Source organism: Odocoileus virginianus, chromosome 14 (genome assembly GCF_023699985.2).
Source record: "Odocoileus virginianus isolate 20LAN1187 ecotype Illinois chromosome 14, Ovbor_1.2, whole genome shotgun sequence".
Lineage (NCBI taxonomy): Eukaryota > Metazoa > Chordata > Mammalia > Artiodactyla > Cervidae > Odocoileus > Odocoileus virginianus.
Window position 1 is genome coordinate 44508152 of NC_069687.1, and position 18806 is coordinate 44526957.

The 18806-nt window shown below is 40.7% G+C and overlaps 1 protein-coding gene across 3 annotated transcripts in view; it reads right to left on the reverse strand.

Annotated features, from left to right (window-relative positions):
- The window catches only part of LOC139038260 (chondroitin sulfate proteoglycan 4-like), a 41424-nt gene that overhangs the window by 8479 nt on the left and 14139 nt on the right, over nt 1-18806 (reverse strand). For 2 of the 3 annotated variants that reach the window (XM_070476674.1, XM_070476673.1), the window contains 2 exons: nt 7691-7890; nt 3963-4094 (listed from right to left, as the gene is read on the reverse strand). The gene's annotated coding sequence lies outside the window, so the exon portion shown is untranslated. Of the gene's footprint in view, nt 1-3962; nt 4095-7363; nt 7891-18806 lie in introns of those variants that run through there. The other variant, XM_070476675.1, reaches the window with a different exon arrangement.

Consider the following 18806-nt stretch of genomic DNA (forward strand, 5'->3'; position numbering starts at 1 on the left):
TTGTGGTGGAGGGTTCTTAGATAAAGGATGCAGGGAGGCCACAGTAGGGCAGATGCAGTGCATGTTCGAAAGGGAAAGGGGATGGTTACTCAGGGCCATGTCCTTGGTTACTCTATGTTTTGCAGAGTTGCACAAGGGTGACAAGAGATACTTTAACATGTTTTTCTTGCTAAATTAATATTCAGTAAAACAGGTGCCAGAAACTCGAAACTTTCTAAGCTGTAGTGGCTATAACTCCCCTTGAATCTAATAAAAATGTCTTCAGTCACAAACCAGAGTTTAGCCATAATAGATGAAAGGTATTTAATCTTTTGCAGCAACCAGATTTACTCTAAGTTTAGACCCTCTTTTTAATAGATGGCTGTATCTTTTTTTTTTTTTTCAAAATATTAGGGTGTAGCAGTTTGCTTATTTTTTTCCATTTATTTTTATTAGTTGGAGGCTAATTACTTTACAATATTGTAGTAATATGGTTTTTGCCATACACTAACATGAATCAGCCATGGATTTACATGTATTCCCCATCCCGATCCCCTCTCCCACCTCCCTCCCTACCTGATCCCTCTGGGTCTTCCCAGTGCACCAGCCCCGAGCACTTGATTCATGCATCCAACCTGGGCTGGTGATCTGTTTCACCCTTGATAATATACATTTTTCAATGCTGTTCTCTCAAAACATCCCACCTTCGCCTTCTCCCACAGAGTCCCAAAGTCTGTTCTGTACATCTGTGTCTCTTTTTCTGTCTTGCATATAGGGCTATCATTAGCATCTTTCTAAATTCCATACATACACGTTAGTATACTGTATTGGTCTTTATCTTTCTGGCTTACTTCACTCTGTATAATGGGCTCCAGTTTCATCCATCTCATTAGAACTGACTCAAATGAATTCTTTTTAAAGACTGAGTAATATTCCATGGTGTATATGTACCACAGCTTCCTTATCCATTCATCTGCTGATGGGCACCTAGGTTGCTTCCATGTCCTGGCTATTATAAACAGTGCTGCAATGAACATTGGGGTGCACGTGTCTCTTTCAGATCTGGTTTCCTCGGTGTGTATGCCCAGAAGTGGGATTGCTGGGTCATATGGCAGTTCTATTTCCATTTTTAAAAGAAATCTCCACACTTTTTTCCATAGCAGCTGTACTAGTTTGCATTCCCACCAACAGTGTAAGAGGGTTCCCTTTTCTCCACACCCTCTCCAGCATTTATTGCTTGTAGACTTTTGGATAGCAGCCATCCTGACTGGCATGTAATGGTACCTCATTGTGGTTTTGATTTGCATTTCTCTGATAATGAGTGATGTTGAGCATCTTTTCATGTGTTTGTTAGCCATCTGTATGTCTTCTTTGGAGAAATGTCTGTTTAGTTCTTTGGCCCATTCTTTGATTGGGTCATTCATTTTTCTGGAATTGAGCTGCAGGAGTTGCTTGTATATTTTTGAGATTAATCCTTTGTCTGTTGCTTCGTTTGCTATTATTTTCTTCCATCCTAAAGGCTGTCTTTTCACCTTGCTTATAGTTTCCTTTGTTGTGCAAAAGCTTTTAAGTTTCATTAGGTCCCATTTGTTTATTTTTGCTTTTATTTCCAATATTCTGGGATGTGGGTCATAGAGGATCCTGCTGTGATTTATGTCGGAGAGTGTTTTGCCTATGTTCTCCTCTAGGAGTTTTATAGTTTCTGGTCTTACAATTAGATCTTTAATCCATTTTGAGTTTATTTTTTGTATGGTGTTAGAAAGTACTTAGGAGTATATCTACCTAAAGAAACAAAAGACCTATACATAGAAAACTACAAAACACTGATGAGAGAAATCAAAGAGGACACAAACAGATGGAGAAATATACCATGTTCCTGGATTGGAAGAATCAATATTGTCAAAATGACTATACTACCCAAAGCAATCTACAGATTCAATGCAATCCCTATCAAGCTACCAATGGTATTTTTCACAGAACTAGAACAAATAATTTCACAATTTGTATGGAAAAACAAAAAACCTCAAATAGCCAAAGTAATCTTGAGAAAGAAGAATGGAACTGGAGGAATCAACCTGCCTGACTTCAGGCTCTGCTACAAAGCCACAGTCATCAAGACAGTATGGTACTGGCACAAAGACAGAAATATACATCAATGGAAAGAATAGAAAGCCCAGAGATAAATCCATGAACCTATGGACACCTTATCTTCGACAAAGGAGGAAAGAATATACAATGGAAAAAAGACAACCTCTTTAACAAGTGGTGCTGGGAAAACTGGTCAACCACTTCTAAAAGAATGAAACTAGTTTGCTTATTTTTTAAAACACCAAATGGCACTCTAATTGCCTTGAAAAAATGATAGAAGCATTGCACTTTTCAGAGAAAAATTACAGAATATAAAAAGGTTTCAGAAGAGAAGAATCCAGTTAACATATCTTCAGTTAGATTTTGATAAAGATTCTTTTTGTGAGCTCAAATGCTTAAGGCACCTAAAAATTTCAAAATTCTTCCTTAAAATTCTTGTTTTTTGGTACGTTATGAACAGTGATTTTTCTCTAGGTTTATTTAGAGATATGTAAGCTTTATCTATTTCCTGGTTGCATAATCAAGTTATATCATCTCTTTAAGCCACAAATTCTGCCAGTTTGCTGTGAATATATCACCTATCTCACACAGATATAAGGATTAAAAGACTAGCACACCACTAGTCTCATGATCTCAGTCCTGGTTGTACTTCAGGACCACTTGTAACTTAAAATGGTAGCCAGGACCTAGTCCAAAGACTCCCATTCAATTGGTGAGGCTGAGACACTGGTATTTTTAAAGCTTCTCAGTGGCTGAGAACAACTGGCTAGAGTAACCATGGAGTGACCATATTATTAAAATGATCGGTGTCTTTATTTTACTGATAACATTGCTGTTGTTGTTCAGTCACCAATTCACGTCTGACTCTTTGCAATCCAATGGGCTGCAGCATTACTGATAATGTATATCAGTTAAACAAGTTATAACACACAGGTTTTTTTAAAACTGTAATGTAAAATTTTATTATTTCCTGTGCCATCTACCTCAGTGCCTTTGGAGGGAAATAACAAATTTTACATTTTTTTTCCTCCTCTTTTATTACCCTTGCCATTGGGTAAAACCTTGTTCTATCCTTGCTGGAGGGTTTTGCGTCAGAGGTGCTCACTTGTATCTCTCCATCTCAGCCAGGCTAAAATTCTTGGCAAAAACCAGTTCAAAGGCTGCAGGGCCTCAAAGCAAGAACTGCTGGTCCCCTGATACACAAGGTTTTTATATTCAAAAAAAGAAAACCCCAAGATCTAGACAGTCATAACAAAAGCTCTCCTGCTTTATTAAGGATCCTAAGGCTAGTGCAGGGAAAAAGTGCACATGGACCATAAAGATTCCTTCCCACATTGCCCTTCACCAGCATGCCCTCTTCTGAGGAACAGGAAAGAGGAAGGACAGGGGTGGGGGATACCCAGCCTTACTTCTGTTAAATTCCTGCAAAGAAACAATCCTTTTTGGGACTTTGTAACTGTTGTTGACAGAGAAGTCAATGGCACCCCACTCCAGTACTCTTGCCTGGAAAATCCCATGGATGGAGGAGCCTGGTGGGCTGCAGTCCATGGGGTCGCTAAGAGTCAGACACGACTGAGAGACTTCACTTTCACATTTCACTCTAATGCATTGGTGAAAGAAATGGCAACCCACTCCAGTGTTAATTGCCTGGAGAATCCCAGGGACGGGGGAGCCTGGTGGGCTGCCGTCTATAGGGTCGCAGAGTCAGACACGACTGAAGTGACTTAGCAGCAGCAGCAGCACCTATTGTTAAAGTCACTCTATAGTAAAAGATAATACTTTATACCATGCAGGTAGAATTTTCTATACTTAGAAAGATATTATATTAAATTATATTTCAATTTAGTAATTGAAAAACACTTAAACCCAAACACTCAATGAAGTTAAAATCTTACCTGGGAAGATGCTCAGTCCTCTGTTTGCTTCCAAGCTAATGATCAGAGCTCGAGCTGTGATGCTAAAAATTTGTCGTGGTGCAAAGTTCAAACCATCAGTAACCTGAAAATTAAAGCCTCCTGACATTGCTCCTTCAAAAGAAGAAATTACACTCTGGTCAGTCTGGTCATTTTGCAAAAGCCACCCACTTTCACCTTCTCTTCCACCTGATCTCCCTGCAAAGCTACTCCTACCAATTTGAGAGTTAGTTAATATGGTCACCAAGCTCACCAAATCAAATACTGCCAAAACACAAAATGAAAAGAATACAAATAAAGGTCTAAAATGCATATTCCTACCTCATCCTCTCCTGAAAGTAATAAAAGAAAGCAAAGATGTCACCTCCAAGAAATTTTTTTAAAAATTTAAGACATGTTCATTACCTTTATTTTATTATCTTGGAGTCAATTTATACCAATAAAAGTAAAACAAGGATGCCACACACACGTGCATCCCTTAGCAGTTTCTGAACTATTGATAATACTTACTTGATGATAATGAAAATCAAAACTAGAGGTAATTAAATAACACAGCCCCTCCCCCCAAATACTTTCCCATTATTCATCTATCTCTGTTTCCTGCTAAGAGGGGAAAGAGAAAAGTGGAGAAAGACTCAGCCCCAGTTTTGTTAAATTCCTGCAAGAAGACAATTCTACTCTCATACTTCTGTCAGGGGATCAGTGACATCAACAAAGTTATAAATTAACTTATGTGTGAAACAGAAGTTGGGCTGGGCCCCCTATTGATCCTGTTCCCCCTAGTGCTTTACCAGTTTGACTCCCAAAGCACCAGGCAAGATCATCACGCAGAGAGCATGACGATCACAGTCCCCTCGCCTTTTGAAATTGTTCATCCAGCAGTAAATGTGCAGCCCACAGGTCTCTGCATCATGTAATGGGTAGAAATGCCCTCCTCGTTGCCCTCAGGGACATGTGGCAAGGAACAAAGGAGGCATGATCAGGATCTGCAATTACCTACAAGTACTCCCTTAATAACATGATTTAATAAAAGGCTGGTTGATGACTTAACCTTCTCTTAAGTCTCTGTTATTTAAGCAAACCCAGAGAGTTCTGACTCCTCAAAATAAAAGGTTACAGCCTTTAAACATTTTTTCCCCAATACACTGGAGTCACCACATTTAAAAAAACAGAGGAAGAGAATTCTGGGTCTGCCTAATTTAGAACAGAGGCGCACAGCCAAATATTATTTTTGTTTGTTTGCTCCTTTTTACTAGAAATAGCACTTTGGAAGTTGTATTTAATTAAATGTGAAACTATGGAGAAAATGTTTTCTGCTATTAAGCACTTTGAACATTTCATGAATTCAGAAACAAAATGGAAATGGAATCCAAAGAAATTATAACAAAACAAATACTAGAATAGTGTACTAGGTATGCTAACTATCATACAAATTATGACCAAAAGACAGAGGGAGGAAAACATGAAAGTAGCTGTGACCTGTGGATTTTATTGTACAACCTTAGATTGTCCTGACCTGACAGTACTTTCAGAAGGGCAACCTGAAATCACTTATCCCCCCACTTATTGGCTCTATCGACCTACTTAGGTTGTTATGTGGAATAATGAATTAGATTAATGGCGGAGCACTTTGCAGATATAAATGCTAAGAGAGACTAATTAAACCTAAGCCTTTGTTTGGGGCTGCTGAGGGACAGATGTAGCAGGGAGAACCAGCTGGTTTCAGCAAGAGGCTCATCTGCAGCTGGGCTCCTGCCACTTTGAAGGCTATTACTGCCTCCACATCCATTTAGAAAATGTGATGGATTGACTCTCAAAAGAGCTTGACTTTAACTCTCCTTTCTGCTTTTTTAGGAGAAATTATTTTCTCTATTTGCCAAAAGTAAATATTGACCTGGTAGTTCACAAACAAATCAATCCAAAGAGCTAATTTATATTTCAATCCTTCTCTGCAAAGAGTAACTTCAGCTCTTCAAACTACTCTGCCCTTCTATGGGTGGCAGCTATTAGAGAAAGCCCAGCTTTAGAGTCAGACCAAGTTACATCTTTCTGGGACTCAAGTTTCTTCATCTCTATAATGAGATCGTTTACTCCCAATAACTCAGAAAACTTCTGCAGATTAAATGAAATGGGTCCTGTCATTGTATCTCCTGCAGTGCCTAGCCCATGCCAGATAATCAGTAACTCCTTCCCAGTGCACATTGCTTAGTCTTAGAAATTCTAAACTTTATCTGTGCAAGTCTCTAAAGCAGTTCTCACTATTTTGAACATATAATAATCCTTTCATAGAGATAAAAAACTTATAGGCCCTTGCCTAATAATACCTGGATTTTCAGTATCTACTAACCAAAACCACACATAATTGGCAGAAACATCCTATCAATTCAATGCCCCTTTAAATGAATTGTATTTTACTAATGAGAACAACTGCATACAATTGAAAAATAAAAACACGTGGAAAAAATCATTCAGTCTAGAAACAACGCTTTGGTACGTATGTGGGTAGATTTATGATTTTATTGCAATAAAACTAACCCCCAACATGTCCCCAGGCTACAGGTTTGGAACCACTAGATAAGAGCAGTCACATAGTAAATGCTTTTCAGGTTATCTGGGAATTCTTTGTACTTAACTGCAGAGATAATCAGGAAATTACTACCTTTGAATTTACCAGATTTTTATCTTTGTTTTCTTTATTATATTTTCAAAGAAAATATAATAAAAGTGGCTGGAAAGATACAGCTTTTGGCTTTCCCATCATGCACCCCAAGCTCACACTCCTTCTTCCCCCACTTCCTCCTGTGGCTGAGAATGGGCACCTTGCCCTCTCTGACCACTGTCAAGGGCAGCCAGGAAACAGAGGCCAGCTAGATTACCACTCCTGCAAATGTACAGTGGTGATGTGGTTTATTGATTTACTGATGGCCTGAGGGAAGAAAACAAAGCCTTTTAATATCAGGGTCTCTTAGATTTACAGTTATATCCATTCATTCATCCTTGTATTCATTCACTTAACAAATGCATTTGTTGTGTTCACTAACACAACATTTGGAACATTACCCGGCACATAATAGGTATCGATAGGATTTCATTCTTACAACAAATTTACATTAAGCACCTACTAAGTTCCAGTCACTGTTCTTCGGTGCTGAGAATATAAGAGGAAACAAAAGAAAGATCCTATTTTTCTAGCCCTTATACTCTAGTGGGGAAGACAGCACACAAATGAACAAATCAATCTATACTACAACGTAAGGTAGCCAGAATAAGGGATAGAGATAAATGGAAGAGATGTGATTTCAGTGGGCGGTCAAGACAAAGATCTCTGAGAAGCTTACATTTATCTATTTTATATACAATGGATAAACAATAAGGACTTACTATACGGCACAGGGAACTATATTTAATATCTTGTAATAACCCATAATGGAAAAGAATCTGAAATGTACATATTTCACCTCACATGACAATGTGAGTAAGCCAAGTATGAGTTACAAGTACCCTCTGATGTTTGCTATTATTGGCCTTACTCAAATGTAAACTTAAACGTATTGGCCTTACTTAAAAAGTGTCATTTTTAAAAAAACTATACAGTCTGCAAGGTTTTTAGATGGCTTGTGGTTTTCCGTCAGCAGCTATTAGGTTTGACTACATGTTAACCTTTGATTGAAACACATTTTAGTTTCACATTGCTTTTCTCAGTTACCTACAGGTGTGTACAAACACTAGCTGGCCCTTGTTGATCTGAGCCTGGGTGAAGTTCTGGATGCTACGTCCAGGAATGGACTTGAAAGCCAAATGTCCATTGCTGGGTGGAGACACCAAGTAGGCCAGGTCCTGGGGGGGGGGAGTCCCCATCCACTGCACAGAGTTCATCACAGGTAATCTCAGTGACAGAATTCATCCACACCTTAAAAAGAAAGAATCACAGATCTTGTGAGGACAAATTCCAGTCACATAACACCAGTAAACTGAATAGCTATGAGACACCGGCCCCTAGCACAAAGACTTAAAAGAAAAAAAACCAGAGCAACTCACCCAAGTTTTTAAACCATGATGAGTCTTAATTCAAAACAGACATATAATTAAATGCCAGATGAAATGCAGAGCATGTTACAGTGTTTATTTAATTTATGAGGTTTCAATAAAAAAAAACAGGATTCATTGTTATTTATTCAAAACTAATTATTTAAACTGCATATGCATTTATGTAAAGTACAAAAGCAATAAAAGCTGATGGTTACTAAGTACTGTCTGTGTGGCTGGCATATGCTAAGCACTCCATATGGAATCTCAAATAATCACAGAAACTACCCCATAGGGTTGACTTAAGGATTTCTATTCATTACTTTAAGAAGCAAATGATTTCATCAGCTTTTAAATATTTGAGGGCAGAACACAAGCAGTACATTTTTTTTTTTAATTCTCCTTTATCCTATCCATCTTGCAGGGAAACAAATACCTAGTCCCTATGGCCTTGCAATGTTTGCTCTGCTGGTGTGTGTGCACTCTGGTGCTTGGTTGTGTCCAACTCAACAGGACCCCTTGGACTGTAGCCTGCCAGGCTCCCCTATTCATAGGATTTTCCAGGCAAGAATACTGGAGTGGGTTGCCATTTCCTTCTCCAGGGGATCTTCCCAACCTAGGGATCAAACCCGAGTCTCCTGCGTGCATCTCCTGCACTGGCAGGCAGGTTCTTTACCACTTGAGCCATCTGGGAAGCCCAGGTGAGTGCTTATTACAGTTGTTTCTGAGTAACAGTCTCTATTTTTCCAGTTGTATTTAAAATCTATTTACATTATTCAACAAGTCATCCTTGTTTGAGCATCTGCTATATCCCACGCAATGTTCTGGTGCTTGAAATACATCAGTATACAAAACAAGAGTCTGGTCCTCATGGAGCATACATTCCAGCAGCAGAGGATGAAGGGATACAGAGAAGAAATGATAGGAAAAATGAAGAAATAAATTACACAGTCTGTTAGAAAGTCACAGGCACTGTGAAAAAAATTTAAATGAAGCAAAATGAGATGCTCAGGAGTGAGAGGATGTTAAATAGGAGGCTTATCTGAGGAAAACTGGGAGGAGGAGAGAGAGGAGCCATGAGGACCCGTGGGAAAGAACAACCAGGAGGAGAGCACAGCCCTGCAGGGCGAGTGGACCTCGGCCTCTGCGGAGCAGCAAAGAGGTCAGGGCAGTGGGACCAGAATTGGCACCTGAAGAGTAGAAGGAGGCATGTCGACACGGCCTCCAAGGTCAAATCCTGCAGGCTCTTGAAGGCCACCTGGGCTTCACTTGAGTGCAACCAGGAATTACCATGGGGCTTTTTAGGTAGTTGTAACCTGGGCGAGCTTAGGTAATAACAGATCCCCGTGGCCTTGTGTCAAGGACAGAGTGTGGGAGGCCAAGGATAGAAGCAGGACAACAGTTAGGAGACGACTGCTATAATCCTGCAGAGAGAAGACAGTGGGGGACGTTGGAGAGGAGGGAAGAAGTGGGGAAATTCTGGGTGCTGTCGACAGTTTCTAACGAGCTAGGTGTGGTGAGGTGCAGAAGAAAGAAGACAGTGAAAAGGACCTGGTTTGGGTCTCAGCAACTAGAAGGACCAAATCACCATCAACCGAAATGAGGGTAGCTGCGGGAGAAGTGGATCTGGGCAGTAAGAGAAGGAGTTCAGTTTTGAAACCCCCAAAGCCCCACAAGTCACTTCAGTCGTGTCCGACTCTTTGCGACCCCATGGACTGTAGCCTGCCAGGCTCCTCTGTCCATGGGACTCTCCAGGCAAGAATACTGGAGTGGGTTGCCATTTCCTCCTCCAGGGGATCTTCCTGACCCAGGGATGGAATCCGTGTCTCTTATGTCTCCTGCACTGGCGGGTGGGTCCTTTACCACCAGGGCCACTGAGTTTAAAGTGCTTGCTGAGACATCACATCACATCTCATGGAATCATGCTGCTTGGGGTTTCTCTAATCCTGTGGTCATGTGATATTTCACCAACACTAAAGGCAGCGGCTTTATCACTAAATAGATTTTCACATTTCTCTCTGTATTTATAAAGTCCTCCCACAAAAACACTGTGCATATTTCCAAGCTTATGTGTCATTCTCTCCTCTCTGACAAGAACCTTATCCTCTTCTACACTTGTTATCAACTCTTTAAAAATTCAATCCTAAGCTATTTAGGAGGTAATCTCTCTGGTCTAATGGGCTGTTCTCCTCAGTAGAAAATGCAGTTTGTGAAATTAACTATAACTAAACAGAATTTGATAAAGGGAGATCAGAAAGTACACAGGATTTCTACATTTTTCTACCAGAAATGATATGCCACTTTAGCTATGAAACTTTGGGCACGTTTCACAATTTCTCTGTGCCTCAATTTCCTCATTAGTGAAGTAGGAATAATAGAATTATTATGTATAATGAGTGATATAAAGCACTGTAAAGTACTTAGAACAAGTTTTATCTGGCACAGAGTAACCATCCAATAAATGTTAGCTTTATGTTACTCATCTTTCTTCATCAGATTTGGCTCTGAGAATGGATTTGATTTTTTAATATTACTTAAAAGTCACCTGGAGTGTAATATCACTCTTGACGCTATTCTTTTTTATTTTTTAACTTTAAAAAAAAAAATTGGAGTATAGGGACTTAACTGGTGTCCAGTGGTTAACCACTTTCCAACACGGGGTTTGATCCCTGGCTGGGGAAGTGATCCCACACACCACGGAGCAACTAAGTCTGCATGCTGAAACTACTAAGCCCGTGGGCCACAAGGAAAATCCCCCACCCCACAAAAAAAAATTTTTTTTTTTAAAGAATATTGGAGTGTAGGTGATTTACAATAATGTGTTACTTCCTGGTATATAGCAATGTGATTCAGTTATGTATATATGTATGTATTTTTTCAAATTATTTTCTACTATAGCTTATTGTAAGATATTGAATATAGTTCCCTGTGCTATGCAGTAAATCCTTGTTATCTATTTTATGTATAGTGGTTTGTATCTGTTAATCCCATACTCTAATTTACCCCTCCCCCATCTCTTTCCCCTTTGATAACCATGAATTTGCTATTCTACAATATGCACCGAACATTTTGTTTCATCCCACAGCATTCCTCCATAATTTGGGATTCGTAGTTTCTCTGTTTAATGTTTGTGTTGCCAATGGATGCTCCTATGTCTTGGCATTTGGAATATGCCCACAGAGGATTTTTCAGCCCTAAACTCTGAGAACATCAATTTTAATAGCTACCAGAAATACTAATCAACCTAATGTCAAATTGTAAGTTTTGGCTTTCAGTGAATCCATGAAAAGGCTACAGTTTCTATAAAATATACAAGTTGGACTGCCTAACAAAACTCTAAGCCCAATCATCCTAGTTTTGCACTTTTTACATTTTTAAATCCATATAAGAATCTTATCTTCATTTCTTCATGACCTTGAACTGATTTGGAACTATACTGCCATTTCCCTTCCTGTGACTCGTAGATACTCATTTTTTCCAATGGTGCACACAAAAGCTGGATGAAGCATGTTTTCCACTGTAGTTACTCTTCTGTGAAACATTGTTCTGCCCCTCTTGCCTCTAGAATATATCATCTTCCAAACCAATGTAAAATCTGCCACTCAAAACAAGAGCTAGTAACTTCAGTTCTCCATTTCTACTCAAACAAAATTTAGTTCAATTTAAAGTCCCATTGCTTTTGATGAGACCTGATTTAACGCCTAGTCTTTGGTAACAGAAACTTCAAACGGGCAGGAACAAGAAAACAAAGACTCCAAACTTGAGTTCAGATTTCAGTGTGATACAAAGCCCAGTAAATAATGGCTCAGGGACTAAATATCTGAAAAAATTAACACTTGAACCTGGAATGATGTATTTTTTTTAATTCACTTTTAATTTAAACAGGACATTAGATTTAGAAAAATGACCCAATATATCCAAATTATGATCCAAATATTTAAAAACCCAGGCTTCTGTTCTGAGTATCCAGAGGGATGTAAAATATCTGTGAATGGACTACCCCACTCTTTGACCCTTCCAGGCCTACAGGCCTCCCAGTCACCGTTTTGGACTTCGCTGCCTTCATCGCTCCACTGTCCATAGCTCTCAGAGATCTTCACAGTGATGGCAACTGCTTATCAGAAACAAGCAAATCGTTCTATTTTTGGTATAAACAACAACAACAAAACAAAATGTACAGTATCATTGAAAGCAAAAGGTGAAAAATAGAAAAACGAAGCCCCCTTGTGGACACCAATACATTTTATCAAGCATGCACGAAAATCACTGGTCATGCCTGAGTACAAAAGTACTCAGGAGAACATACTTCAGAGGAAAATGCAAAGGATTCACCCCACACAGTCTAACTCCAATTCCTAACTCTAGTTTGTCATGCTGAAATGACCTCCTGTACCACCAATGATTGGTCATCATCAGCCAGCCATGTGCTTCAAAGCAATGTCGTTTAAAGTACTTCAGGAGAAAGGAGTGCACTTGGAATGCTGGGATTGAGTGGTTAATGCTCAGCTTCCTGCCTCCGAACTCCCATCCAGAGTCTGAGATGCCCTCAGCAGTTCTACCCCATCCTCCCGCTATCTTCTCCCACACAGACTGTGGATGACTCTCCGTGCCACCTCCTCTAAGCTCCGATGACAAGTAAGGGGAGTGAGCGGTCATGTAGGGTGGTATGAAGGTCTTGAGAAAATGCTGTTTGAAAGTCAAAGACAGCAAGAGAATCTGAAGACTCTGATGGTTCATTTTATATGTCAACTTGACTGGGCCACAGGGTACTCAGATATTTGGTCAAATATGACTCCGGGTGTTTTTACAAAGATGTTTTTGGAGAAGGTTAACATTTAAATGAGCTGAGTAACACAGATTTCCCTCTCTCAAGGGGGTGTGTGTGTGTGTCTGTGTGTGTGTTAATCGCTCCGTCACCTCCGACTCTGTGCCACCCCATGGACTGTAGCCTGCCAGGCTCCTCTGTCCATGGAATTCTCCAGGCAAGAATACTGGAGTGGGTAGCCATTCCCTTTTCAGGGGATCTTCCCACCTAGGGATTGAACCAAGGTCTCCTGCATTGCAGGCAGATTCTTTCCTGTCTGAATCACCAGGGAAGCCCCCATCTCAGCTGAGAGGGCCTCACCAATCAGCTGAAGGCCTAAGTGGGACAAACTGGCTGATCCTTCCCTGAGTGAAGAGTATTCTTTCCTGCCTGACTGCCTTTGAACCAGGAAAGCCTTTACATGGGGCTTCCCTTATAGCTCAGTTGGTAAAAAATCCACCTGCAATGCAGGAGAGCCCAGTTCGATTTCTGGGTCAGCAAGAGCTGCTGGAGAAGGGATAGGCTACCCATTCCAGTATCCTTGGGCTTCCTTTGTGGCTCAGCTGGTAAAGAATCCACCTGCAATGTGGGAGACCTGGGTTTGATCCCTGGGTTGGGAAGATCCCTTGGAGAAGGGAAAGGCTACCCACTCCAGTATTCTGGCCTGGCGACTTTCACTTCACTTCACACTATTGGCTCTCCTGCATCTGCAGCCTGCCCCCTTGCCCTGTAGATCTTGGGACTTGCAAGCCTCCATGATCACATAAGTCAAGTCCTTATGATAAACCAAATAAATACACACGCACACTCACCCTATTGGTTCTCTTTCCCTGAAGAATGTTTCGTAATACAGAGGCCTTATTAATTCATATTTAGGACTGTTTTTGTCCCAGACTCTGCCACTGTCTAATGATTATTTTGGGCAACTCACTTCATTTCTTAAGCTTTCTCTCTTTTTGAAAATGGAAATAACAGTAAAACTCACTTTATCTACTTCCTCAGGTCCTTGGGCTTCTTAACTACAACCATGAGGGAAGACAGAATAGAGGGTGAAAACTTACAAGTGAAAACTTACATCCTCACCTCTGTCACTTACTGTCTACCATGGGCTCTTCCATTTTTGATCATGGGCAAATGTCTGAGTCTCTCTGTGCCCCAGATTCCTCATCCTTAAAATAAAAACCATATCCCATAGAGTTGTTGAAGATTCAATGAGTAAATAAATACAAGATGCTTAGAACTGTGCTAAAAGCAGAGTAAGTGCTATGTAAGCATCAGTGACTGTTGTTGTTGCTCAGTCACTCAGTTGTGTCCAACTCTTTGTGACCCCATGGACTACAGCACACCAGGCCTCCCTGTCCCTCACCATCTCCCAAAGTTTGCCCAAGTTCATGTCCATTGCATTGGTGATGCCATCCAGCCGTCTCATCCCCTGACACTCTCTTCTTCTGCCCTCAATCTTTCCCAGCATCAGGGAATTTTCCAATGAGTCAGCTGTTCGCATCAGATGACCAAAATACTGGAGCTTCAGCTTCAGCATCAGTCCTTCCAACAAATATTCAGGGTTGATCTCCCTTAAGATTGACTGGTTTGATCTCCTTGCTGTCCACAGGATTTTCAGCAGTCTTCTCCAGCACCACAGTTTGAAGGCATCAATTCTTTGGCGCTCTGCCTTCTTTATGGGCCAGCTCTCACAACCACACATGACTACTGGGAAGACCACAGCCTTGACTTTATCGGCAATGTCTCTGCTTTTCAACACACTGTCTAGGTGTGTCATAGTTTTCCTGCCAAGAAGCAACAGTCTTCTGATTTCACGGCTGCAGTCAACATCCACAGTGATTTTAGAGCCCAAGAAGGGGAAATCTGTCACTGCTTCCACCTTTTCCCTTTCTATTTGCCATGAAGTAATGGGGCCAGATGCCAAGATCTTGGTTTTTTTTAGTACTTAGTTTTCAGCCAACTCTTTCACTCTTCTCCTTCACCCTCATCAAGAGGCTTTTTATTTCCTCTTCAGTTTCTGCCATTAGAGAGATCCCTGTATCTGGGATTGTTGATGTTTCTCCCTCCTATCTTGATTCCAGCTTGTAACTCATCCAGCCCAGCGTTTCTCATGATGTGCTCAGCGTATAGGTTAAACAAACAGGGTGAGAGCAGACAACCCTTGTTGTACTCCTTTCTCAATCTTGAACCAATCGACTATTTCATTCAGGGTTCTAACTGTTGCTTCTTGACCTGCATTCAAGTTTCTCAGGAGACAGGTAAGATGGTCTGGTATCCCCATCTCTCTAAGAGCTTTCCACAGTTTATGATCCACACAGTCATAGGCTTTAGTGTAGTTGATTAAACAGAGGTAGATGTTTTTCTGGAATATTTTTGCTTTCTCTATGATCCAGGAAATGTTGGCAATTTGATCTCTGGTTCCTCTATCTCTTCCAAACCCAGCTTGGACATCTGGAAGTTCTTGGTTCGCATAATGCTGAAGCCTAGCATACAAGATTTTAAGCATGACCTTACCAGCACAGGAGATGAGTGCAACTGTCCAATCGTTAGAACATTCTTTAGTACTACCCTTCTTATGATTATGTAAATAATAGTTATTATTACTGTTTCCCATGCTCTGAAATCTAGGAAAAGAAAAATCACCGCCTGAAATAATTCCCTACATTGAAACTTTTCCCTAGAAAGAAGTAACTAGTAACCATAGCTTTGGGGAAATTATTATTTTGTTGGAAAAAGTACTCCCACAGCTTTGCTATTTTGATGAAATGCATACACTTTATTATTAATTTTCAGAAAGTTAACAAGGTTAACATGTGGCACTTCTTTAATTGTGTTAAAAGTTGTCAGTTTTGGAGAACACTTTGCAATATGTTCAACACACACAGTTTTTCCAGGAAGTTTTCTGTGTTCATTTGTCATTCCTATTACACATTGTCATGGATATGATAGAGAGATCATACTTCAATTAAAAAAAATATTAGGGGCAAAAAGTAAAGGATATCTTAGGTGTTATAAACTGCCAACATTGGCTCTCGATATTAGCTGCCTCTTGGCTCTTTTTCATCAGGTCTAAATTATACTGAGATTGATAACAGACATTATAATTATATCATAAAATTTTAGGGCTCAAGATTTCCTTCTTCTAAAATCCTTAAACCAATTTCATTCACATTATACTATATATGACAGAAAAGGAAGGTTGCCATTATATATCCTGGTCCACATCCCTTTTTTCCCTAATATTTAAAATTTTATAATTTATGATGCTCTTCCATTTCTGTACATGCCCTCCTCACAATGACTCTGGGCTGTAGAGCGGCACCTAAAGTGAATCAGCCATGTTTGCAGACAATGCACCTAGCCTGACCATCCCCATCTCTTTTCCTGCTGGACGGAACGGGCAGATGGGCAGCAAATGGGCGGGTAGGGCTGAGCGGGCAGGCAGGCCTATGATGATGGTGCTCACAGGGAGACTTCAAAGCTGACAGTGACAATTTATGCCCCCTCCCCTGAACACAGAGACTTCTTGCATGTGGTAAAGTACCCTGATGAAGCGGCATCTGGCAGTGGGGTGGGGGTGGGGGTTGTTACAGGCTGCATTAACTCTGTTACAACCCTCCAGTATCCACTTCCAGGTCCCTGCTAGATAGAGAAGTTTCTATAAATGAATTCCCAAGACTTGACTCAACCTGTCAAAGGTCAGGTATTCCTAGGAACAGGAAGAGTAATTTTAAAAAGCAATTTATCTATATCAAAACATTTAAATTTGCTAGATCAGTGGCATACAATGTTCTTTAACACACAAAGAGAGGGATACTTTTTACACAACAACCTAGAACACATATGTGTATTTGTATGTGTGTGTGTTTAAAATGAAGCAAAAGTTTCATATAACAATATGACAATATAACAATATAACAATCCTGCCCTTGCTACACACAGTGCATTCTGATGCTACCTGTTCTATTTGATTCTATTTAATTTGTTTTTAAAATGTTGGTCCTGTTCCACTCAATTAATTTCACAGACTATGAACAGTTTGCAACCTGGAGTTTTAAAACACTGTACCAGATCATTCACATCGTGGATAGCAGAGTGGACTCTGCTCAGAGCACCTGGTCTCACTCACTCTCTTACTAACTGTATGACCCTGCTCAAGGCACTTAACCTTTCTGCACCCAGATCTACTGCAATCCTCATTCTACATCAAGGACTGCGAGAGAAATGAATGAGAAGTCACATGTGATGCTTTTAGAATGGAGCCTGGCAGGGGCTTGATAAATACTGGCCCACTTCCCCATCTCCTCTTGGCTAGTGGAATGAAATGGTCTAGCATAGGAGGTCCTTATGCCCAGCAGTCAGCTCTCACCATGGAACCTAATGGCTGACCACTCTTCTCCCTCCATTTGCTCCGGTCACTCTGAGCTTCTCATGTCCTCAAACATGCCAAACCTGCTACAGGCTCACAGCTTTTGCTCTAGCTGAATCTGTTGCTGGGAATGCTTGTGCTCCTAACAGTCATATGGTTCCTCTCTCCCCAACCTGAGACCACTCACCCTGGCCTTTATTCAGAAAAAGTAGGCTTAAGACTGCCTTTCCTTAGGAAGTCCTGTGTGCAAATTGGTACTTGGCTGGCATCTGGGAACTCCATTATTAAAGTTTCCTGTACTGATACAAACCTTTTCCTAAAATAGTAAGAGTGTGTATCTAAACAGCACAAACAATGTAGTTTGTGCTGGACCCCTGCTTTCCTCCTGGGAATCTGGGACTTGGTACATACTAAGTAGAGGGCGCCTATGTTTATTGGGCTCCAGCCCCCAATAAACATCATGGGTACTCAGGATCTAATGATCTTCCCTGGTAGACAACACTTCCTGCACATCATCACAATTTGCTGCTAGAAGAATTGAGTGCGTCCTGTGTGACTTCACTGGGAGAGGACTCTTACAGCCTGACCTCCTTTCCTCTGGACTTCACCCCACGTGCCTTTTCCCTGAGCAGGCCTTGCTTCATATCTCTCACTGAAATAAATCTTAGCCATGATTTGACTCTCTGCTGAGTTCTATGAGTCCTTGCTAACCAACAAACCTGTAGAGGGCTTGGGAACCCCTGACACACAGGGATCTGCTCAAATGTCCCTTCCTTGATAAGACCTTAGCTCACCATGCTCTCTGCAAGGTCATCATTCTCTGACCCCACGGCTCTCTGTCCCCTTAAGTGCTCTGCAGAAAAATACCGCAGTTCATCACTCTGTTTATCACATACTTTCAAGGTCTTCTCCAATCAACAGAAGCTCCATGGAGCACTTAGATAGTCAAAATTTATTGCCCTTATTACTTGTCAGGGGCTGTGGCAGACACTGAGGCCACCACAGGAAAGAGACAGCAAATTCCCTTCCCAATGGAGCTTACGTTTACGGGAGGAGACACACTATATTTACTACAAAGGAGAATAAAGCAGGGTCAAGGGACAGAGGACGGCACGCTGCTCCTTCAGCTGGTGGTCAGGGAAGCATCTGTGAGAGGAGCGTGTCTAGAAGGCTGGGCAACCAGGGTCCAGCTAGGCTTCCAGAGCAGGCAACACACCCATGCTTAAGGAGTCCTGGTACTAATAATATGTTCTGCACCAGATGACCGGTAATCAGTGAAATCTAGAAAGCCTCTATTCATAATCATCACAACTTAAACAACAACAAAAAAGCCATTTTTGGCAAATAAGCCTAAACACCTTGATATGGAAAGATTTTCATTGTTAGAGCACCATGACCACCATCTACAACTGAAGAAACAAATTCTTGAGATGTCTTCCATTTTAAAATAAAAAAGCAAATCCTACCAAAACTATTTCTACATGTGTACATGACTAGTTAATATGTCCTACAAAAATTGTACCTAGTCACCTCCAAATTTTAGATACACTGACTTTAAAACCAAAACTATTCATATGTTTCCCAGTCAAAGAGAAAAGGTTCCCCCAGTCTAGCCTGGAATGAT